Here is a 26323-nt window from a genome sequence, read left to right as displayed (position 1 = left end):
GGACAGACAATTTTACACTGCCACTTCTATACCTGTGAGCCAACATGAACCTTTTCTATTTATAAGGAAATTGTGTGAGGTAATTCATTACAGTGATGAAAATTGTGATGAATAGGCGAATGCAATGAGTCATCATCCCTCCTATATGCGGGTATAGCAATCCTACAAGGAAAGAACTTATGAAGAGGAAAATGGATCTTTCACATTAGATGACCTTTCTCATCCAGGGAAACGAGGATAGTGTTAGAAGAACAAAGCCTTAGGCTTGAGTGTGGTAACAGAATGAAGATTATAAAACCAAAGCTAGAGAAACTATATGTTTTACTGTTCAAAAAGTTGATCATTAGTAAGACAATTTTTCTGCCTGTTGACTTTTATCTCTGTCATCTGTTACTATCAATATGGGAAACAGACAACTCACCTTGAATGAACTCTACTTTCTTATACAAAATCCTAAACCATTCACAGCTTTTATTTTATTTTATTTATTTATTTTTTATTAACTTGAGTATTTCTTATATACATTTCGAGTGTTATTCCCTTTCCCGGTAACGGGCAAACATCTCCCTCCCCCCTCCCCTTCCTTATGGGTGTTCCCCTCCCCATCCTCCCCCCATTGCTGCCCTCCCCCCAACAATCTAGTTCACTGGGGGTTCATTCACAGCTTTTATACTCAGAACTTTCCATCTAAGCATATGATTCTTGACAAACCATGACAGTGCTCACTGCTCAAACAATACCTTAACAACTTATAGGTCTGTGGGCTGAATTTAGGTGGCCTTTGCTGTATCTGTGCTCTAGGCATAATAAGACCAAAATCAAGACCTTGGGCTGATCGTTCACCTGGGGACTCTAGGAAGTGATCCATTCAGGCTTCCTTCAACTTACTGAGAAGAATTCATCCTCTAGAATTTGTAGACCTAGGTCCCTACTTTCAGCTGCCTATTTGTGGTAAGCTTTAGGCCCCTTCTCTGCTCTTGACAGGCATCTTTCTCTATAGTTAAGCCAACAGCAGTCTACCAAATCTTTACTATTCTTCAAATTCTGATGATTTCCTTTCTGCCTTCCTCTCTGCTACCAGTCAAAGCCAGCCCTCTGATTTTGGAGACTCAGGTGATTAGCCTGGACTAACCCAAAAAAAGCCTCTTCATCATCAGGACAGCCATGCTATACAATACAAATGAACCATAATGACAGTTTATGACTTGCACCGGCTCCAGGAATGAGTGTACTTCATACAAAAACATTAATTGTGTGCAATATCATACAACATCAGTAGAATGTAGTACTGGGAATAAATTACTACTGAGAGCTAGTTAACACAATCAATGAGTATTAACCAAAAATAGGAAGTAAGTCAGAGAATATGAAGACTAGAACCAGAATATCCCAGAGCCAACGCAGGTGGACTTACACTAGAAAACAAAATCAAGACAAGGTATCAAGACCACTAGAACATCATGAGTGACTTGAAAACAAAGCAAAACAAAAGTCAGCAGAGACCTGTCAAGTAGTATGATCTAGAAAAGAGACTAAAATCAGAAGATATAAAATGCTAAAGTATCTCATAGGGGTACTTTCTCACAAAGAGAAAGATGGGCTCATATTTTACACATAAAACCAAATAGGACACAGAGGCCACAGCTATCGTCATCTCAGAACAATACCCCAGGAAGTATGAGTATTCAACTTTTATTGTGGAAATGGGTTATTGTGAGAAATGATTCAGGTTAATTTCTTCAATATACAATATACTATCCAAGAAGGATAGATCGGTATTCATGGATTGTCTTTTCACCGATATACTATTGTGTCAATGTTTGTTCATCACCAAATATTTATTCATGGTCCTCAGATCGATGTGATTGGACCTAGAGGAGGTGGAGCCCAAGGGAAAGTGTTTTAGTTGCTGGGGGTGCTGTGTTCTGAAGGGAACTCTGGTCTCTTGGAATAAGTTCTTGCTGAGTTGTTCCAAAACCTCTGATCTCTGAATCTCTCCTTGACTTTATGTTCCAATATATGATCCTTCATCCTCAAGGGCTTCACTGTGCTACATGAAGTGCAAAAAATAGCAGGTAGCATACTGATTAAACAATCTGACTCCTAAACTATGAGTTAAATGAACCATTTTCTTCGTGTGTAGCTCATTCCTGGCATTTAATGATGGCAATGATCACCTAAAATATGAGTGGAAACTACATGATTTAAGTGGATATTCACCTATCTCCTTTCTCTCAGTGTAAATTTATCTTCTTTGTCATAGTAACATAACCAGAAATATGAGCTTATCCAGGCTGAAGCTAATCAGTACAAGGAATTGCCCTGGATTAATGAGAGACAAAATAGCTACCTCATTTTAGAAACAAAACTTTAAAAAAAGAGTAAAATACTTAAAGTAGGGATATCTTACCTGAAAGGGAAGACTGGTAGTGAAGCATTCACCCAAGAAGATAATGAGAAGGTAGTACAGAAATAGAACATAACCCTTATCACACCATACTCAACACTCGTCCTCACAACAGAGAAAGGTGGATCATTTCAAAATGTCCCAAGCTTCCTCTATAATACAATGATTCGCAAAAGACCACAAACATGATAAAAGATGTTAGATTGTTTCCAAGTGTCTCTAAGTACTATGATTTAAAAGGAAAGTACTTTGGATTCTTGTGGTGATCTTGGTGGACACTATTCTCCTAAGCAGTGTTTTGTTGATGCTGAGCAAACCTGCTGTAAAATTAAGTTTGAAATAGAAATAAAGGAGAAAGCTAACTTTCCATTTCTTAGCTCACTGCAGGGGAAGCAATTTCCATTTTCAGTTTCTCAATTTTTCCTCATTACATCTGATTTGTTAGGGGCAGAAGACGCTTCCATTTTTTTAGCCTTGTCTACTAGCTTTAGGCCGCTGCATCCCATCAATGTAAGTTAATATTTTGGTTGTGGTAATAAAGTGTTCTCAACCCACAGGAACACCTACACCATATTCAAATCGCCCTGCCATTGTGAATGCTGGTGTCTGCTGGGTGCTAAGTTCAGACATCGCATTTGTCAAAAGGGATAATCATCTTCTTGCCTGAAGACAAGAGCCTGGGGAAGTTCACAAATGCCAGCCAGCACTTAGTCAAGCAAGAGTCCCTGGAGAAAAAAAAATGGCCATAAGACACACACCGTGAAAGGCATGTAAGTAGCTGTTCATTTTCAAAATCAACTGCAAAGCAAGGGTTCTGGCTCATCAGCACAAGAGACAGCAGGGTGCACAGACTAATGAGAAAACCCCCCAATATAAAGAAAGCAGATATCTCAAATGAAATATACTAGCTAGAAAGTAAGTTGCATACTTCAGATCTCAGCCAGAAATTAACCTCCTCAATACTCTGTTTTTTTAATCTGTTCTTTAATTCTTTCGTTATATTAATAAGTACTGGATATCACTTTACACATCACAGATAAGTAACTTTTATAAGAAAGTTTATCTGTGATGCCATTTCAAATGGTACAACCTCTATCAGCCCAGGTTGCTAAGGGAATACGTTGAGGCTCCAAATAGCCCATGATGGACATGTGCGAGAAGCAAAGTTTCACAGTGTTAAGAGGTAGCATGCTTGTAATTACACCACAACCTAATTCGTCATGATTGATTCTGAGCCTCTTTAAAATGGGAGAAGCCCATTACTTCTTCTTTACTGCCTCTGTTAATTCTGTTAAATAAAGATGCCAGCAGCCAATAGCTAGGGAGAAGAGACATAGGCGGGGTTTAGGTTTCTCAGGGGAGAGACCACAAGGAAGGGGAGAGACAGAGCAGCCATGAGATAGAGAAGCTAAAAGAATCGCCATGGCCTCTGGGCCAAGAGAACATGTACCAGAGGGGTGCCTGGCTGGAGCTAAGAGCAGCCCAGATGAAGCATAGTAATAGCTTGGGTTATCAGTGGGAAAGTAGATTCCAGCAGCATGGAGGGTAGGCAGTTACCCAGTTACTGGGCTGCTTAAGGCATACTAAATAATACTAAATAAAAGATGTGTGAGTGTCTTTCATCCTGGAACTTAACTGGTTTAAGGCAGGAAGGAACCCTGACTTGCGACATTTTTTAAAATGTTTTGCATCAGATTTTCAAGTTTATACTATAGGGTCAGTAAGATAGCTCAGCAGGTTAAGTGTATTTTACATACAACCCTGAAGTGGAGCCTTCTAGCACATGTACAAGAGCCAGATGTGCCTTAACTCTGCATCAACAGTCCTAATGCTCATACAAGTCCATGGAAGATAATGATGGGAGAATCTCACAAATCTCACATATGAGACAACACTGTGGCAGAAGCAATAAGACCAGAGGAGAGGACTGACTTCCACCTTTGCACATCTGCACTTACTCGTACTCAAGCCATAAATTAATGAATTAATCAAATTGGATCTTAAAGTTTATATGACAACTCCAAGTTGTTTTCATCAAAGCTGCCTTTTTATGATGGTGATTCTAGAACAAATCACAGAGTTGTCAGTCATTTTCCAGCTTGCTCTCACCAACAGATTGTCATCCTTCTAAAGGACAGGCTGCCGGGCAGTATTGGGAAGAAGCATCAACTTCTCTACTTAACATGGTGACAGGCAAAGATAAGACAACACGCCCCCCCAACTGCTCTGTCTTTATTTTAGAGTCTATCCTAGAAATGATAACAGCTACCACTGTCCTTAGTTTTATTTTGTCCTATTCATTCATTCATTCATTCATTCATTCATTCATCCATTATGTGAGTGGGGCACAAAGAACTCAGGTAAAAGGACAACAGCTTATCTAGTTTGATTGGTTGGTTTTTTTTCTACCAGGTGAGATTTGGGGACTCAACTCAGAGCTACTTAAAAATAAACTCCATTTCACATTAGTTTCATTACATTAGTTTTTGGTTTAGTATTACTTTAGTTGCCTTTAAGATTTTTCTTTTTACTTAAATATTTAGGTCTTGGGAATTGCATACATGAATATTGTATTTACATTGTTCCCACTTCTTTCTCTCCCTGTCCAACTCCTCCCATGTCCTCCTACTCCAAAATTCATGACCTCTTCTTTAATGATTGTTGTTATGCCAGCACACATATACACGAATAAGCTACTGACACTATTTACCATTTTTCATACGGACATGTAATTGGAGCCGATGACTTTGAAATAGTGAGTTTACCAGGGAGCTTACCTGGTAGAGCCTCCTCTCTTAGAAACTATTGTTTGTATTTTATTCCACCTCATCTGGGTTGTTATGTCAACTGATGATGTCTAGACAAACTGGTAATGTATAGACAACCACAATGTTGGGATTTCATTGTATACGCAGCAATTTTTGTGGAGAGGAATTCCCCATGGTCATTTACTCTCTACATTTTGGCCAGTTGTAGATCTCAGTGATAGTTTCAATATATAGCAACCCCCCAAATGTATTTGACAAGGGGTGATGGTTGCACTTATCTATGTGCACACATATATAATGATAATGAAGATGTGGTCATGGATTTGAGGAGTAAGAGGAACACAAGAGGATGTAGGGGTAAAAGGGAAGATATAGAAATGATGTAAAACAGTATTCATGTCTCAAAAAAGTAATTATAATCCCATGTTTAAAATGTGGTTATCAAAACAAACAAAAAGAGCCAAAGGAAAAAACACAAGAGACACAAACAGACTCAGAGACAGACATGCTCTCTCATATACAGTGATCCATAAAAATACAAAACCAGTTTATAAACTTTATCTTAGTTTATCTGTTTGTTCTTGCTTTATCTTTCTTCATTGTGCTATGATTATTCCTAAGATGTTTCTTGTTTATTTTTAATGAGAGACAGAAAGACCATGGGTCCAGATGTGAAGAGAAGGACTCAGAAAATTTGTGGATTAGGAGACTGTAACCAGGTTTTTATGAAAAAAAAAGGAAAAGAATGGGGGAAGGTTGGTTCACAAATATCAACTCCTCTCTGCAAGTAGATTCTACTTCTCTAAGGGTCTATGTCTGGAGTTATGTTATCTAAATGTTCTCCAAAGGCACAAAAGACATGTTTTCTCTTTATTTGGCTTTTCAGATTAATCAGACAAGCTTGTGGGAAAAGTAAAATTCAAACAAGATGTTGGCATTTAAAATGAATTAATGAAATCAGAGGAGTAAAATAACAATCAAGTGATAATTTTGCATTATTCTATGGAAACAGTGGAGAACCTCTTTTTCCTCTCTTTGATGGGTTACTCTCAATATATAACACTTTAAAACAGTATTTGAGTTGCCGTGTAATATCAAAGGTCTACCATGCTGTTCAAATGACAGGAACTGATTTACAGACATGTTGTTGATATGGGAATACTGGAGCATCTTTGAGAGAAATGAAACCTTTCTCAGACAGTAGGCAGCTTAACCTAGGGTTTACCAGATAACTGGATGGCCACCAAAGCTACCCAAGCCAGTGGTTTTCATGTTCTTGTTTTGCAACTTGAAATAATAAAGTTTGTGGAACACATAGTTTTACAGAAGTGTTATTATAGATCCATAGTAGAGTTCTAGAAACACAACACACACACACACACACACACACACACACACAGAGGGAGAGAGAGCGCAGAGAGAGACAAGACAGAGACAGACACAGAGAGAAAGAGAGAAACACACACACACAGAGATCCCTGTACAGTAGGAAAGATTCCTAGGGCTACACAGAGCAGCAAACTGGGGACATTTTAGTGGACCTTCAGCAGAAGTGGAGGTGAGACACAGAGCTGAGGTTGAATTGCTAAGTCAGGATGTCCATCTGCTTCCTCTCAGTGTCAGTCATAGCCTCATCCACAACTCTAGCAGAGGTGTTTTTTTTTTGTTTGTTTGTTTGTTTGTTTGTTTGGTTGGTTGGTTGGTTTTTTGAGGGGAAAAGAGATAACGGTAAAACAGTAAATAGAACTGTCTTCAGGCATGGCTGGCATCTCTAGCGAAATCATTCTCAGGATTGTTACAAGGGGTTCCAGCCCCAAGTGACTAGTTTCTATCTCCCACAGTTTTCAATAGCATAAATTCAGACTTCTGGGAAATCAGAAAGCATTGAGCAGTATTTTGGAAATTTTGCTCATTTTTCTCAAAAACTCTAATAGACCCACGTGCAATAACTAAAATCAATTTTAAGACTCATCTCTGCATTCTTCCCTTTCTTCTTTACAGAAACAAACTGATTTTTCATAAGGCTGTAAGAATCCATGTTTCAAAGGTATAAGGTAAAAAAGAAAAATAATCATTTTGCAAGAGCATCACTTTTTCTATATAATATATATTTTAAGATGAAACTGGGTTTCGACTCATTTTCAGTAGATTTTATGCATTTTAACTTAATAAATACAATTCTATTTTTCCTATTAGTTTACTTTAGGGCCCACCATTTTAAGTTTGTACCAAGGACTCTAAATTTTATAGCAATTGTGAGCACAGAAAGCTAAAGACACTAAAAAAGAAAATGTGATCTAAGTAGAAACTGGCTTGATATTTTAATTTTTTCACTCAAAATTCTATTTCTTTATTGTTATCAATAATTTGTGTCTATTTTTGTTTTCTTTTCCATTTGTTTATTTATTCACTTTACATCCTGACTGCAGCCCCCTCTTCCCAGTCAACACCTTCTGGCCCCTTCTCCAACGTCCCTTCCCTTTACCTCTGAGACTGGGAAGGTTCCCTGTCTGGGTATCAACCAATCCTGGCACCTCAAGTCACCTCAGGACTAGGTACCTCCTCTTCCTTTGAGATCAGACAAGGCAGCCCAGTTAGGGAAACAGGATCCATAGGCAGGCAACAGAGTCAGAGTAAGCCCTTATTCCGGTTGTTGAGGGATCTACATGAAGACCAAGCTGGACATCTGCTACATATGTGTGGGGAGGCCTAGGTTCAGCCTATGTATGCTCTTTAGTCAGTGGTTCCATCTCTGGAAGCACCCAAGGGTACAGGTTAATTGATTATGTAGATCTTCCTGTGGAGTTCCTATCCTCTTCAGGTTCCTCGATCCTTCCTCAAACTCTTCCTCAAGACTCCCTGAGCTCTCTCTGTCTAATGTTTGTCTGTGGGTCTCTGCATTTGTTTTGATCAGCTACTGGGTAGAGCCTCTCAGAGAAAGGTTATGCTAGGTTCCTGTCTGTGGCTCCAGAATGACAGATACAAACATAGCCTAAGGCTCTGAGGTAGTTGAAGGAGAAAGGCTATGTGTGCCTATGGATCCTCTAAGGACAGCTTGGCACACCTCCCTGCCCCCCATACCCCCCAAATAGGCAGGGGTTGCTACAACATTCATTTATGCCCATCTCACACAAGGTACCTGTGTGTCCAGGCTAGCAGTGACAAATATAGCTGCCAACAGTCTTCACATGTTGTATACTGAGAGAAAGCTTTGACCAACAAAAAGACTCAACGTCTCACAGTGTATTCCTATGAATCCAGTACCCTTGCAGACACAGTGGTAGTTTTTCCTCCATCCACACACAGACCTCCATGGAGATATGGCTGACCTGCACATTTAATCAAATTGAGTTCACAGGAGTTTCCAAGGAATCCAGGAGCATAGTCACAGAAGAAAGCTCCAAGAGTTATCAATCACTTTTAAAACTTATTAGTAAACCTAATTTCTTTCTGACTTCATGGATTAGTGTTAAATGAACCAATGACAGAAGGAACAAAAATCTTCCCCACCCCACCCCTTTGTGACTTCAGAGACCTAAGTTTCCATGACCATCACTGTCCTAAAGAGATGCTGAAGACCTGAGAGGTTCTCACCAGGATCCCACACTGTGTATCCAGTTTATACATGTGCAAATCCAGAGTCCTTGGCCAGTCCAGCTTGGCACTCTAGTCTACAGTCAAATTCGTATAAGAAGCAGAAGCAGAGTTTTTAATCCATATCAGGCTTTATTTCCAGTGTGTGATCTCTTGTCCTTTCTGTTACTTCATCTATGAAACTAGTTTTTGTCAGGAATGAATGTCATATGGTTTTACGACAGGGTTTCACTATATTGCCCTAGCTATCCTGGAACTGTTTGGAGATGGAGATGGAGTCAAACTCACAGAGATTTGCTTGCTTCTGCCTCTAGGGTGCTGAGATTTCAGGGATTAGGCATTAGGCCTGGCCTATAAAATACTTGTAATATGGCATCATTAAACAGAAATGTGCATTTAAATAATTTAGATAATTCTTACATAACATGATAGTTCTAAACAAGGATTCTGAATTGATTGACTATTACTCTTAGGAAACCTTACATATCACAAAATATGTAAGTTAAAACTACTCCAACAAACCAAGAACTAAATTTTAATTTTACAAATTACTTCTACTATCCTATGAAGTAATACATCTCTGTTCCTTTTCATCCTCATACTAGATGTACGGGTTTCAAACTGTGATTTCTTTTTACTGAATACTTTGTTATAATTATCTCTACTGTCATTATGATCTGTGTTTTCCATGAAAGGATGATCTCACTGACATGAGGTTCTTTATTTTTTCAACATTAATATTATTGACAAATTTATATGAATGGTTATTTTCATATACAAGGTTTCTCTCAAAGACATAATATATTTCTGAAAGATTCGGTCTGTAGCTCTCTGCTTACACTTCCTTCCTTGGTGATCTCATTTCATCTAGGGCTTTTAATGCCAAATACATGCCAATAATGCCCAAAATTAGATCAGCAGCCAAATAGCTCTCCTGCAAGCACCACGCTTTCATATCCAACTACCTACGCAAATCTCTATTTAGTTTTCTAAAAAAATCCCAACTAAGTGTGTTTCAGGCCCTGGTTTGTCACTGTTCAGCCTACCATGTTTCCTAACTAGAAGCCATCTCCTCCTTGTGGGCTATTTTCTACACAGTAACAGGAGTGATCCTTCTCAAATGCCAGCCAATCTATAACACTCTTTTTCTCTCTAAACTTTGCAATGGATCCTAATTTCATTCAGCCTAGAAGCCAAACTCCTTGTGAAGGCCAACATAGCTGACCCCAGGTGTCTAGATTCTCACTTTTCTGATACCTCACTTTCTTTTTGCTATAGTCACCTACAGTCCTTCTTAATTCCCCAGTTCCAATTTGCTTATGGCTCTTACGGCAATATATCAAGCAGATCCCTCCTTAGTATTGCTAATTGTTCAATCAAACATCCATGAAATATCCATTCCTCTTCAAGTTTGTGACTATAGAGGATTTCCCAGGTTAAGGTTTTTTTCTAAAATTCCATTTAAAAATGGAATATCTTGGGCAGTCAAGATGGCTCAAGACTTGGAGGGGAGTGCTGTGCAAGCCCAGTAGCTTGAGTTTAATCCCTGGAGTCCATATAAAAGTTGAAGGGAATAAAGTAGATTGCTGATCTCAAAATATGTAATATGTGCACACAACATGCACACCCAAACACACCCACAGTAAACAACATCTTAAAAACTGTAATTCCTTGACTCTGTTATTTAAAACTATAATTCCTTAACTCTAGTATTCAGGCCCATTTTTTCTCCACAGCACCAACTTTACACATTCTAATTACCATTTGTTATTCATCCATCCACCCTATAAGAAACTCAAATGATATACACCAAGTGTCTACAACAGCATGTGACCAATAGGGGACACTCTCCATGGCTTGTTGAAAGGATTCAGTGGCATTTTATACTAAGAAATTATGCTTTAGAATAAGATACTTATTCATATAATGGTAAGGCCAAAAGAGTATATATTTTATGGTCATTGAAAGACACAGCCTACTGTTCTCTAAAGTATTCATACCATGTGATGTTTTCATTACCCAGGTTAAGTGTTCTTGTTTCAGCCATAGATAGTCTAAGTAGAAATGGATTTGTATCCTGTCTTTCAAACAAACCACCTATGTATTGGACCAATAAGAAACAGGACTACTTGTAGTAAGCATATATAGTATATGTAGTAATCATACAGAGTATATATAGTAAACATGTATTAACTGGACATCAAATAATCTAATAGATTCACACACATGTATATATATTTTTTTCAGGAGGGAAGTGTTGAATAATAAATACTTTGAAAAATCATCATCTATGCCTTTGATGAGATCACAAATTTATTCAAAGGAGAAAAAATATAAAATCAGTAACTATCATGACAAGTATATATAAAAGTTTTAACAAAATCTCACGAAGGGTACTACTGATATTCAGCTAACTGTCCTGTTAAAATTAATAGATAAAATTCAAGTAAGAAACGGAGTCGTCTTATAAATAACAGAATTATTGCACTCATGGACTCACAGCAGCTGTGGCTACCTCCACAAGACCAACTTCAGCATAAATAGGAGAGAGGCTTATGAGGAGCTACTCTAGTTGAGGAGATACTGATAGTTGATACGTGTAGCTCATGGTAGGTTGACAGTATAGCAGTGGTTGACCCTAAACATGTGTGCTCATAGAAACTGTACTAACTAAACTCAATGGATGTGGGGGACGGGGGAGGGAGGGAGGGGGAGGGAGGGAGGGAGGGAGGGAGGATGAGAGAGGGAGAGTAAAAGGGAGGGAGGGAGGGAGGAAGAGAGAGAGAGAGAGAGAGAGAGAGAGAGAGAGAGAGAGAGAGAACAAGAAGTCAAGAGAGGATGTGGGAGAGGGAAATTGGAGGAGGAAAGTAGAGGGTGGTGATTGCCTAAATATATTCTACACGTGTGTGAAACTGCCAAAATGTAAAATTTAAAAATGAAATAAATAAAAGAGGTCTTCCTTATTGTATTTCAGCCGGGGTATTTTATTCCCCTATTAATTTCCTCAACAAAACAAGACTAACCTTGTGAGTACCAACAGCAATATGTAATAACTGTACTTTTATTCAAAAGGGAAATGACTCTTATTTCTTTAATTGAAACTTCCTGGGCTAGCCATGTGGAGTTTTCTCACAAATCCAAAGCCTGCTAGGAGGAAGCCATACCTGAGACTAGAAAGTAAGGTTTATGAGTAGTGATAGGGGTGACCTCAGGAGCTGAACTACACCATAAACATTTGAGGAACTGACATTCAGATGCTACAAAGAGATATAACAGAGCCACAGTAACACTGCTAAGAGAAAATAGGCCTTAGTTCAAGGCCACAGTTATGAAGCACAAGACAGAATTGCACTTAATAGGAGAGAGTATTACATTTACAAAAGGAAATTCCAATTTTTAGCAAGCTATTACCAGATAATTGTAAGGGGGTTTGCCTTAAAGAGAACACAAAGTGTTTTAAAGCAGTGAATTCCTCCCTACTATTCTACCTTGTCCACTTTCATGTTTTAGTAACAAGTAGCTAAACAGGATAGCTAGAGTACAATTTCCTAGCTTCTAGTCTCTAAAACTCTTTATAAATTATAAATATGAGCATTTTTTCACCTGTGATGCCTGACAAGTATGAGATATTTCACTGTTTAGGTCATTTCCTTCCTATACGTACTCTGTGCTTTGTGTTTAATAAGAAACCAGTTCTTACTACTTTCACTTATAAACATTTTATTCTATCAACCAAATTGTTATGAGGTTGGGCAAATTTACAGTCATTAAAACTGATCCCAGAGATCTCCAAACAATTTTGGGGACAATTTAGTAAAAATGTTCACACCTATCTGCGTTAGATTCTTCTTCTTTTTTATTTTTCTGGTACTATACTATGTTTTTCCAACAAAAGCAGAATTTCATTTTTATTTCCCTTTGATTGTAGCATTCCACTACAAAGTTCAACAGCATTAGAAAATAACGTACAAATAGAAAGCTATTACATAACCTCTGAGCATCCTAGAAAAGGTATAGGGCAGGAACTTGGGAGGTTTCTTATCTAGACTCTTAACTGACATAAAGAAAGCATGGAATTCAGCAAGTCACACTCATCAAGCTTGCAGTAACATGACTCACAACGAGAAAGCCATTCGATAAAATATGCTGAATGGGAAATGATTCAGTGAAAATATTATTCAGAACAAGCAATTACTAAGTGAAGGTATTACCCACAGCAGACAATTACTCAGTGAAAATATTACAGGGAGCAGGCAAATATTCAATCAAACACTTGACAAGGAGAGCAATTATTCAATAAACAATCATATAATTGTACCCAATGGGGCATGCTTACCATATGGCATACAAATCATTTGCAGGCACCAGGATTTATGCTGGCTGTGGAAAATGTGGATAATTTATTGTACCCATTTGTCATTTTTAAGATAATTTCAATTCAATTTTACTTTCAAGTAAACAACATTAAAATACATATACAACTATACTAAACATCAATTTTTCAAATAATACTTTCAGATTTTGTCCTCCTCTCTCATATTATTCACCTCCCTCCTTTTCCTGTCTTTTTTCTTATTTCCTCCTCTGGATGTTTCCCCCCTACATCTCACTAATTCCTTCTTTCCCATGATTTATAAGGGTAAAGCTAAATATTAAAAAGCCATGTTCATTATTAAATCTTCCTTCGTAAATCACCTGTGAATATATTTTGTAAAGACAAGACACACCGGCAGCTGTTTATCAAACGATGACAGGTTTTGGGCATGAGCTCTAACAATATATCTAGTCACAATATAACTATACCTTCAAAAAGTTTGCATGTCAAATGGAAACAGCAAATAAATGAACAAAATACTGACTGCATACTCAATTCGCTAAACACTATGCTAAGATGTACATCTAACAACTCCTGTTACCAACACACTAGTGGAAGAGGCTAGTGGGCAAACCAAAACTATTATCAGAACATGGAAATGGGCAGTCAAGAACACATACAGAAGGGAGAAAGAGCTGTGATTAACTTGAGGCACTGGTGCCCGAGCTAAGCCTGAGAGATGCATGGACATTTTTATTTGGGTACATAGATGTGTTCTAGGAGACAACACAGGGTAAAGACGGACACGAAGGCACAAGCCCATGGTGGCTTGATGCCATGATGGGCAGATATGGGTACAGAAAAGAAGGTGGGCACAGACATATGAAGGTAAAGCAACACTCCACTCGCGTCTTATCTACAAGACATTCCCCAGGATGACTTGGGGGATGACTCCAGAAATCCGACGGCACTTTGGGAACCATCATACTTTCTGGATGTCTGAAAGATTAGCTACCACCAAATCAAGCTTCATGATTCAAAATTGGAAGAGGACTCTAGTGGAAAAGGGTGCTTTTGCCATCTAATATCCATTTATTCTTCTATTGGTAGCTCTAGCCCCAGGTTGGAGAATCAGGTCTTCCTCTCTCTTATATATCCTCATGTGATCTTTAGAACATTGATTTCCAGGGCCAATACCAAGGGCTTATGATAATGTGTTCTACTCTCCCTAGGTGTCAACAATTCCCCCCAAGACAAGAAGCATAATCTTCCTGTAGGACACAGAGAGCTATTTTTTGGAACTTAGAAGAAAAAACCTTTCGCCTATGCAATGCATTGTGTAAATTAAAGTGAATCTAGAAGTGCTGGGTTCCCTGATGGCAGCTACACCTAGTAAGGGTATATACCAGACTCCCATGCCAATTCGGAGCACATGAATGTACAGTACAGTTTAATGCTCTGATCAAGCCACTGGAAAGTTATATCTTTATCCCCTGAGCATTTTATACCATAACAATGCATTAGTCTATACCTTATCATATTAGAAAAATAAATATTTCACAGAAACTGAAATTTTAAAATAGTCTGTTATGTCTATTGCAAATTAATCTATATAACTAAAGTAAATAAGCCATCTGTCAATAACAATATTATATTGTCTAAAAAGTTTGTATAATTTCAAAGCCTACCTTGCTTAACATTTGTAAAAGCATATTGCCATACAGTTTACATATTTACATCTAAGGACTAAACTATTTTCAGGGTTCCACCAATCATGAGTATTGGTAGTATAAATTCAAGTTTTCAGAATCCATATGTTCAAGAAGAAATCCAAAATCACTCAGCAAACAAAGAACCAAAAATATTCACATGAGAAGGATAATTAACCAATGTCAAAACAAAGATGACACTGAGGTTGGGATTATCTAATAAATTTTAAGCTAGTTTTTTAAATTGAATTGTTTGAATTAAAAAAAATGACAATTTTAAAGCAAATTTTAAAGTAGTCTGAGAAAATATAAAAAGGAGCCAGTACTCAATGCATTAAGTTCTATTCCTCTCTGCTATAGACCGTAATGTCCCAGATCACTCTACTATATCAGCCCAGGTCCCAAAGACCAGAAAGAAGGGAATACTCACTGCACATGAGTTAGATGTGGTAACTTGGTGAAATGTATGCTTTCTTATTACTCCGTGCGTATCCTATGTGCATTGACAAAATTAAAACTGCTCAATTTACTATATGATAATATCCTTCAGAAATGTTAACATGGAATCAGAAAATTTGACTCAAACAAATATTTATGCCATGTGAAATCTCTCAAAGACTGTCAAGCAAGCAGTTAATCTTTAGCAAATGCCTAGACTGACAGTTGTGACAGCATAGCTGCTTTGAACACTCTACGGGTGCCATAAGGAATCTAGACTACACCACAGATGCTTGCTACCAAAACACAACTGGGGCTCCAGAAGTCACAATTTCAGATAGAATCATTTCAAATAGCTTATGCCAAAGTTTTTGCCATGACACAGCATAGAACACTCTAGCATCATTTTGATCCTGGCCAGAAATGAATAAACACTTGCCCTAGAGGTCCATCAAAAGCCTATGATTGGTTCAAATAAAAATCCTTCATTTTTATAAAAAGCAATCTTATGACTGATGCAAACATCCTTGTCAAACATGCCTTTCTAGCTATTCAAGCAGGCTATCCAGTTCACTTCCCAAACTGTCAATACATACCATCCTGTGCATCCAGAGACTGCCTCACCTAGGGATCCCATCTTCAGACACCAAACCCAGATGCTATTGTTGATGCCAAGAAGTGCATGCTGACAGGAGCCTGGTATAGCTGTCCCCTGAGAGGCTGTGCCACAGCCTGACCAATACAGATGCAAATGTGTGCAGTCAACCTTCAGACTAAGTGGGGAGACCCCAATGGAGGAGTTAGGGAAAGGACTGAAGGATCTGAAGTGGTTTGCAACCACGCAGGAAGAACAACAATATAACCAATCAGACCCTCCAAAGCTCCCAGGGACTAAACCACCAACTGAAGAGTACACATGGAGAGTCCCATGGCTCCAGCTGCATATGTAGCAGAGGCAGCCTTATCTGGCATCGGTGGAAGGGGAGCCCCTTGGTCCTGTGGAGGCTCAATGACCCAGTGTAGGGGAATGCTATGGCACTGAGGCAGAGGGGGTGAGTGGGTGAGGGAGCACCCTCATAGAGGCAAAGGGGAGGGGGGAGAGGAGGATGGGATGGGGAGTTTGTGGAGGGGAAACCAGGAAGGGAGATACCATTTGAAATGTAAATAAAATAACCAATAAAATTTAAAAAAAAGACTTTTCTTAATTGGCATTTTACTGGCTACTTTTAACTTCTATCTTTAGTAGTGAAGCCAGAGCTGCTAGCATTCTAGAGGCCCCAGTGGTGAAAGTAGTGTCTATAGGTGGTCAGCTGAAGAGTTATAGAGAGCAGCTGGGAGCAGAAAAAAACTGAAGCAGAGAGACAAAGACAACAAACTCCTAGTCCTAGTGGCCTGGTCCCTAACAAGTCCTAAGGGCCAATACTCTAACACCCACAGGCATGAGTTCCAATACTATTTCTCACAGGCTGAGCATCCCAATATCTGAGCCTACAACATAAAACACAGTACCTAAAAGCAGCAGACATCAGAGTCTTCACAGCACTTTTTATTCTCTAGAAACTTACACTCTTATGAATTAGAGACACTTTAACTTAATAGTATTCATGTAGGTTTATAAGAAATAAAGGCATGACTTTACTGGATTTCTGAAGAGCTTCAGTTGACTTCAAAAAGACCTAGGTGTATGTGTCAGGGCTTGAGAGATAGCACATCCATTAAGAAGACTTACTGCTCTTATACAGGACACAAGTTTGGGTTACAAGGTGACTCACAAACATTTGTAACTCTATTTCTAAGAGATTGAATGCCTCGTCTGAGATCCACTGTCTCCTGCCTGCACATGCACACATGCACACATGCACACACACATATACAAATATTCAGGTACACACATATTCAGGTATACAGACATACACATAAATAAACATTTTTAAAGACATGGGTGTAGCATAATCATCCATGTCTATTTTTTTATTTGAAAACCTTTTCTGACAATGCAGAGTGCCAGAATTGCTTTAACTCGGTTTGTATAATGAATGGAGTGATAGCTGGAAATGCACTCTCTATTTTAAGGCTCCTAATAACTTGGTTGGCATCGTGTCTAATAAATTCAGGGCCTAATTACTCATTCCTTTATTTATTTTAATTACCTGATTAGGAGAATGATGTTGACTCACTAATTACTCAAATCAAAAGGGTAGAGTGTAATTGTCATTCAGTACAAAGAAGTTCCATTTTCCCTTTTAGAATAGGCTCCATTTAACATGTCTTCCCTCTTAAGGGAGAAGATGCATTGTTCTGTCTACACATGTTCCCTAATAAGGATTCTCAATACCTCTTCCAATAAGGTTATGCGGTCATATTGACAATGGGAAGTTGTATGAACGCTTTGAAATGCTCTTAACTCCATTCCTACCATGGGAGACAAGGGGAAGAAAAACAGAGCTGTTCAGGTCATCACTAATTCAACTTTATAGCACTAAATACTATATACTTCTGCTTGAGACAGAAGTCTATCATTATCATGTCTTTTAATTGCCTTTATTTGAATCTATACACTTTGGATTTATTTATTTTTACATGTGTGTGGATGTTTTCCATGTATGCTGTGAATGTACCATATGTATATCTTGTACTCTTGAAGGCCAGAAAAGGGTGCTGAATCCCTTATAACTGGATTGACATTATTGTTAGCCACCTGTCATTCTCAACAGGGAATCAAACCTGTTGTACTCTGGAAGAACAACAAATACTCTTAACCACTGAATCATCATGCACTTTAAATTTTTTCTTTTTAAATTAGTGGCAAAATATTGGGCAGCAAAGGAATTAGTTAAAAACATTTTTTAATAAAAAATTACAGAAGTTACCTCTTTTAGGTACTACTAAGATAAATAGTTGCTTATAACTAGGATTTGTTCAGACGTCAGATAAAAGTAATATTGACTCTTGCCCTATAGATATGGTGTTTATTATTCATGAGGATCTGGGAAAGCCTGAGACTCCTAAAAGAGAAAATGGATCAGGCAAAAGGCACAGAGTTACTCAAACAGGAAAAACCTCTCTAGATAAAAAGCTGACATGGAAATAAGATGTCAAGAAAGACAAAACTCTAAGACACCGTCTATCTGTTTATCCACAGGTACAAAACAGTAAAGATTGGAGTATGTGATAATCACATCATGCCTTGAAATGAAATTTAAATAAATAGAAATAAAAAAGGATACTAGATTATTGCGCATAAAACCTGGGATTTAAATAATTCCAAGATTTGACTTGAAAACCAAATCCTGAAACTAAGCCTTTTAGAAATGAAGATTCAGAGGCCAATGAAATCATCTCTGAAGTTTATTTAGTCTTAATAATTTCTTCAGCTATTAGAATGTTTTTGAAGATTTTATGGTGTTTTCCAAATGTCTAATACTTCTTGTTTATTTTCCTAACAGTCGCTTTTTTATGATTTCTTGCTCACCAATTATCCATGCAATGCTCAGCTCCTGACACCTTCATGAATCTTGTGGTTTTTCTCTTCAGATTTTAGTTAATGTTTTCAACAACTGGTAATGCATTAGTAACTATTCTGTACCCTGGAGTGTTTTTATAAATTATTAAACATTAACTGTTTTGCTTTCTATTTTACATTTTCATCTAAAATTCATATCCATACAATGATATCAATTTTACTATTTAGCAACATTCTGTCAGGTTTTACTATGTTCGATTTATATTCAGTTTCAAAACACCATCATCTGCCAGGCATGGTGGCCCAGGATATGGAAGATGGAAGTCAGATGGTCGGGAGAACAAGGATATCCTTCACTACTTAGCAAGGTTAAATCACAACATGGGCTAATGAGACCCCATCTAAAAAAATAAAAAATAAAAAGATAACAATTGTAATAGCAAAAGCAGCATTTCTGGAGAATTTTTCCTAAATGGGTAAGAGACTTTAAATACTATGTTACATAAGAATGCAAATCAGAGCTAGAAAGATAGCTCAGGAGTTAGGAATACTGAGTGCTCTTCAGAGAACCCAAAGGGATTCCTAGCAACCACATGATTGGAAAACAAATTCAAAAAGTCTATAGTTCTAGTTTCAGGGAATCCAATACCCCTTCTAGCCTCCATGGCTACCAGGCACACATATGTTGCCTAGACGTACATGCAGGCAAACTATCCATATGTATAAAAGTATTTTTTAAATGTAAATCAGACTCTGTTTTGTGTGTGGTTTTATTCTGTTCCATTTTGTTTTGTTTTGTTGTTTTTCTGTTTCAGAGAGAGAAGAAAATGCTGTTGTATTTGGGAGGATCTTGGAGGAATTGACAGAGAAGAAATAATATAAAAAACATTATATGAAATTTTCAAAGAGTAAAAACACTTTATAAATGCTTATATTTATAAAATTTTATATTATATTATGTGAAATGTAAAATGATGCTTTCATTTTTAGAGCCTTAACATTTTTTTATAATCAGATCCATCAAGGATCTGTAGGATAACTTTTATCCTACTTGTTAATTGTATATGATCAGTGCTATCAACATTTCTATTTAAAAAAAGACAAAACTATAGTGAATTCCAAATCAAAGTGAACACATGATGATAGGTTGAAAGGTCACAAAACACATGATCTAAAATACAACCCTGGGGCCCCAAGAATGGCTAAATAGCTCAACACAGTGCGTTCTGCTCTTGCAGAAAACCCACTCGGTTCCCAGCACCCATTTCATGACTCAAAATCACCAGGACCTGCAACTCCAGGGAATCCACTGCCCTCTTCTAGCCTCCATAGGCACCTACAATTGCTTGATATACCCACACAGAGACACAAATACATATACACAATTAAAAATAGAGATGATTTTTTAAAGGTAAAATGAGGCCTCGTGGACTTTTCCTTGCTCACACTGGCATGTCCCTTTGTGATGTGTTTGTTTGACTCACATTTAGGCACACTGATGACTTTATGAGCGTAGCATCTGATGTTTCTAGGAGATGTAATCTCACAGCAAACTTCCTGATCCTCTGCTCTTAAAATCATTCTTCCCCCTCTTTCTTAATGTTCCCTGGACCTTAGGTGTGGGAGTGTTTTGAATTTGAAGCATTGAGGGGGTAGCATATGGAATGCTTGGAGGGAGGAAAAGGAATCGAGTAATTTTGTAATTATATTATAATTGCAAAACCAATGTAAAAAGCAAAATGAAATAAGTTGTTTCTACCAGTTCAAGCATCATGCATATACTCTAATTTTTCAGAACTTTCTTCAAACCACCAGTGTCATATAATCAGAAAGTTCATACAGCGTTCAACAATTAAGCCACACAAAGAAGAATCTTGCAGATTGAGGCAGTAAAGCTACAATAAGCAAGTTGTTGGGAAAATTATTCAGGCTGTACTTCACAGCCTTTGGTTCTAACATCTGTTCTATTACTTAAGGGGTACTAAGCCTTGAATACTTAGTTATTCATTTACAATACAAGAAAAAAGGGTACTATTGTACTAAATCAATAGCATGTATGAGAGAAAGCTCACAGTAGCCAATAAAAGATCATCTCTGCATATTTTCTCCTTCAAGTAAAATATATACATATTCTTTAATTCACAACATTAGGTGTGTGTCCTAACAAACATGTTGCAGACTGAAAATGTCATAAGTTGAAAATGCATTTCATACAACCCCGCTAAAGGTGAAGCCTTAATTTGGACTCTCTTAATGTACCCAGAACAGTGATATAAACTTACAGTATGGCAAATTATCTAACACAAAAGACATCTGACCATAAAATATTGGACAGTCCAGGTAATTCATCAGATACTATATTGAAAATGTAAAACAAAATAGTCGTATGTATTGCCTCATGCAAAAATGTCAGAGTCATCTACAGACAAATCACTACACAATTGAAAAGATTTACTCATGGGCAGAAATAAGAAGTCCACTCATATTGAGTGTTGCTGGAGGAGTGGGTTGGTGGAAATATATTCAGAAGAGCAGGTTTAAAGTACCCTACTGAATAACATTTGAAATGTAAATAAATAAATATATCCAATTTTTTAAAAAGTACCCTACTGAAAAGTGGTGCTTACAATTACTGAGATAGAAACAAGAGAGTCTTTTTTATTGATGTAGGTTTGTTTGCTCTTACTCATGGCTTTATTACAGACACAGACAAGCTGGGGTTCCAAAAAGCTGAAACAGACTAGGCTGTGTTAATTCCTTGCCTTTCCTCAAAGGTAAAACATGAATAATGGTGAAAGAGTTATAAAACATACAATAACCCAAGAGAGATCCTATAAACTTTATATTCAGATGAAGAGAAGGCCCTTGTGTTTCTATAATTGACCATATTTTATGTATTCCCTCCACAAGCAATCATACATAATCCAACATAATCCTTTGCTACTTGACCATGTGGATCCAACAAGAAATGAGCTTCAAGCTCCATGTTAAACCAGAGATTGCCATAGCTAAGGACATCTGTGCTGCAGAAATGTTTTCTCTCACTCTTGCCTTAAAAGGAAGGAATCTAGAAAATTCTCTGTGTACCTCAGATGCCAAGTTCTTCATCAGCTGACCCTGTCCCTGTTCATATAGATGAGAGATACAGAGGGTCTTGAAGATTGAATATGATTCTCAGATATTAGTCTGCACATAGCACATGCTAAAATCCACATGGTGTCTAGTTCTAAGTTCTCATGTTACATCATTTACCAGACTTACCTTTCCATTTCCATCCCTTTCTGCTCATTTGTTCTATCATCATGAAATTCCTGATCTGTTAAATGTGTCAATCATTACACAAGCATGCTGCATCCCTACAAGAATTCATCAAAGATAAATAATTATGTCATAGATCAGAAAGATTCAAAACCATAAAACACAAATTACAGAAGCTTGCTTATATTCCAATTTCTCAATACTTGTAGTAAACTATGCCCTTAACCATTGCTGTTAGCTGAAAACATCACCGTGAAGAAGGCTAAATACTAGATTACGTCCCAGGATGTTGACTCAAATATGTTTTCTGAGAGCTTTCAGGTTGAAGACTTAAGGAATTGATTAAATAGACAATGTTAGTCAGATGGCCTTTCTTCTTTGCCACATGTCTTGAGACATGGCAACTGACCTCAGCAGGGAAACAAATGATGTGACAAGAATAGTCCAGTCCACACTCAAAGAAAGGGACCATCCTCATAGCTCAACCATGAAAGCGGCTTCCCACTCTATTTTGGACAAGCAATTCATGCAATTGCATTCAAAAAGAAAGAGATGCACAGCTGCCTGAGTCAAGGAAGCAAAGACCCTTGATGGTCAGCAGAACGAGGAAGATGCCTGCTAATGCCCTCTGGAGACCAGGAGGACCCACTACTCTGCCTGTCTCATCTAAAGGACAGACTGCTACAGCTTTGTTGATTAAACTTGGGAAAGACTTAAAAACTTGATCATTTTGTCTTGAATTTGTTTGTGGAGAGAGCAAAACTGAGACTTGTACTCATGATCTTTGAAGACAAACTAACAAGGATAGGGAATGCAAACTTAGGAAAAACATGGTTTTCTTTTACTTGTCTCTCCACATTCTACCTCCCAGTGGCAGAATTGGTCTGAGTGGGCTGTGTGTTGAATACACCTGAATCTCTTGGGTCATTAACAAAAATTCAGTCTTTCTGCTCAGGTAATTGTTCATTAGAGACCAGGAAAAGCTATCTCCTCCTCACTGTCTCCGACAATTAGACTATGTATGCAAATTACCTAAAGACAATGTGATTAAAACCAGACTTACTTGTTGGAAATGCCCACTAATTACTTTTGTACTTCAGTTTCCATAGTTACAAATCTGTGACTGTTTGGAGAGAACTGGTGCACAAGGGAATCTTTGAACTGGTTTATTCCGTGTAAACAATTCCAGGACCACAATCATTATGAACACCTAACTGAAAAAAAAATTTCTCTTGAGAGTTCGCCCAGTCTGCTGTTGTTATCATTCTCAAACTACTTATAATAGCTAGCCATGTCTCATTGGACAATGGGATCTGTGGCATTTTGGATGTTAACACAGGGGGGAAAATAACAGCAAACACCAATGTAAATTTTAATTCTACATGAAAGAGGGTGAATCTCTACCTTCAATCAGGCATAGCTCATACAAATATTCCTTTTACATTGACACTGAAAAGTCATTCCTTCTAGATGACAATGTCTCTTAGGCATTTCGTTAAATTTTTTTATTTGAAAAAGTATTTGTATACTATTTCTATCACAGTGTCCCCTCCCCCAACTCTTTCCAGATTCTCCTTGCCTCCCTACCCATGCAACTCCCAGACAAACAAATTAACAAAAATAGAAAAGAAGAGAGAGAGGGGGGAGGGGGAGAGAGAGAGAGAGAGAAAGAGAGAGAGAGAGAGAGAGAGAGAGAGAGAGAGAGAGAGAGAGAAAACACACAAGAAACAAACAGCTTGCATATATATGGGCTTACCCCTAAACCTATCTCCTATTCTGTGTCCTCTTATGGAACAAACAGGCAAGAAGTGCTTGCCTTGGCCCATTTAATGAACATAAGTAGCAGGAGTTCAGGATTCAAAGTCTTAGAAATCTACTATTCTATCTGACCATGAACTTGACTGAACCCCAGGTTCTGCCCGGCTAACCTTGCTAAGGGATTAAAAACTTCACATAGCCACTCTGAACTTATAGTCTTTTCTCTAGTCTGGTCTCCATTTCCTGAAATTTCCTGGCATTTTGGAATTTCACCTCATAATACAAAAAAAATTAATACAAAGCTTGATATTTTACAAATTCATCAAAGGATTTCAACAATACTTAAAATGAGCCTGTTACCCAGATCACAGAGTCCAAGGGTGTCTTAATCCTCTTTCCTTTCATTCTGCCTAAGCCTGGCAGGTTGGATTTTTTTGGCTCAACTAATTTAAAGCCCTTCCCCAACTCATCATCTTGAACTCATTGTGTTCTATTTGCAATCTTCTCCCCTGACCCTCTGACATTTATTTCATCAGTAACACCTACTTCAAGCTCTTTGGCCACCTGGTATTAGGTTCCTTATTTCGTATTTATTTTATTCAGAACACTGACTGAGGTTACTTTGATGCATTGCTTGGTCAGCAGGGTGTAAGAACAGAGCCATTTTCAGCTCGTTCATAGTTTTACATCTTCAGTGCCAGCAAAGTGCATGGTACAAAGCCACTATACACCCAGTGATTCACTTTCCAGCTTCTACTTCTCCACATTCAATGTAATCTTTGGTGTGTATGTTGAATATGAAAATTTCAAAAGACAGTTTGGATGGTGATTCTGGAAGAAATATATTTATGATATGGATGAGATGGAGAGTTTTTAACTACAGTAATAGAAAATAGACACAAAGTGTTAGCCCCTTTATATGTTGAAACTCTCAAGAATAGAGCTGTTATGCTTGTAGAGGACATACACAGACTGACTGGAGTATATTTACCTTACTTTCTTATAAAAGTTGCTGGAAATTATAAGACACATTCTGGGGAATTGTTACAGTGACCACATGATATAATCCAAGGCTGGTATCTGCACAGTGAACTTAAGGAACTGAGCAGTATGAGAAGTTGACAGAAATCCAATTTCACTCTACGACAGGTCCTTGAACAGCATTAAATGCAGCATATATTAATAATTTAGAAATGGCTTGGCATGCTCATGGTGCGTTTCTCCCATTGTCTAGCCCTTCCTGACAACTGAGAGAGGAATGGAGTGAAACAAATGACACTGAGTTCAATGTCTGGCTTAACCAGCTATGAGACATGAGTGCCTTGGAGGCTTGCTTCATTGGATGATGCTTTCTTTATGTACAAAGGTCTTGGTAAAAATCATGTATGATAATGAATGGAAAGCATTTTTTTTAATTATAAAAGACCAGCAACTAACTGAAACAGATACGGAAACCTACAGTCAACATTAGGACCTCGGGAAGTCTTATGGAAGAGTTGGTGGAAGGTTTGAGGAAACTAAGGAGGATAGGAACTCCATAAGAAAACCAACAGAGTCAACTAACCTAGATCCTTGAGGTCTCCAAAAAACTGAACCAGGAACCAAAGAGCATACAAAGGCTGATCCTAACCCCTGCCACACACACACATGGACACACACGTAGAAGATGTGCAGCTTGGTTTTCATGTGAGTCCCTCATCAACTGGAGCAGGGGTTGTCCCTACCTCTGCTGCCTGCCTGTGAATCCTGTTCCCCTAACCAGACTGTCTTGTCTGGCATTAGTGGGAGGGGATTGCCTAGTCCAGAAGTGATTTGAGGTACCAGGGTGGGTGGGTACCCAGGGGAGTCTCCCTCTTCTCAGAGGTAAAGGGATATGTGAGGAAGAAGCTGTAGGAGGGGTGGGCTGGGAGGATGAGGGATCTGTGATCAGGATGTAAAGTGAATAAATAAATAAACTAATGGGGGAAAGGAAGACATAATGACGAAATATAAGGTAGATTGTTCTTTTAGGGACAATGGGTAAAAAAATTTTTTTAATTTTTTTTTACATATTCTATTGGTTTTGTTTTCATTTGTTTCCTTCCTTCCCCTTCCTTCCTCCCTTGCTGAGCCAGTCTTACTCTGCAATTCATACTGGCCCAGAAGTCATTCTGCAACACGGAGTGGCCTGTAATTCACAGTCTTCCTGTCCCAACATCTGACATATTGGAATCACAGAGCTTATCTGACCCAGTTACATTTAGCACACTGCCTATGCTTAAATGCTGGCAGATTGCTTTTCTCCCTACATAACTGATGAGGTGCTGGCACAGAGATATTCATTCTACCTTGTACCAGTCCAAATGGGATGGTTGCATGCTAAATCATCTTTGTTTTCTGAGGTAAGCATAACTTGGAGCTTTGTATTAAATAACACCTGAAACACTAGTGTTTTAACTTGTGTGTTTTCTGGTGATGTTCCTTTATTTGGTGCCATCTTAACCAATCCAAGAGTTTTTACTTTCGTATTGAACTCTTTGTTTGTGGCCATTGAATAGTACCGGACAAAACAGAAGCTGATGTACCTCTATTCTCAGCATTTTTTATTACTTTCTTAGAACATACAGAATCTTC

Source organism: Rattus norvegicus, chromosome 9, assembly GCF_021556685.1.
Source record: "Rattus norvegicus strain SHRSP/BbbUtx chromosome 9, alternate assembly SHRSP_T2T, whole genome shotgun sequence".
Classification (NCBI taxonomy): domain Eukaryota; kingdom Metazoa; phylum Chordata; class Mammalia; order Rodentia; family Muridae; genus Rattus; species Rattus norvegicus.
Note: the sequence above shows the minus strand (reverse complement) of the source record.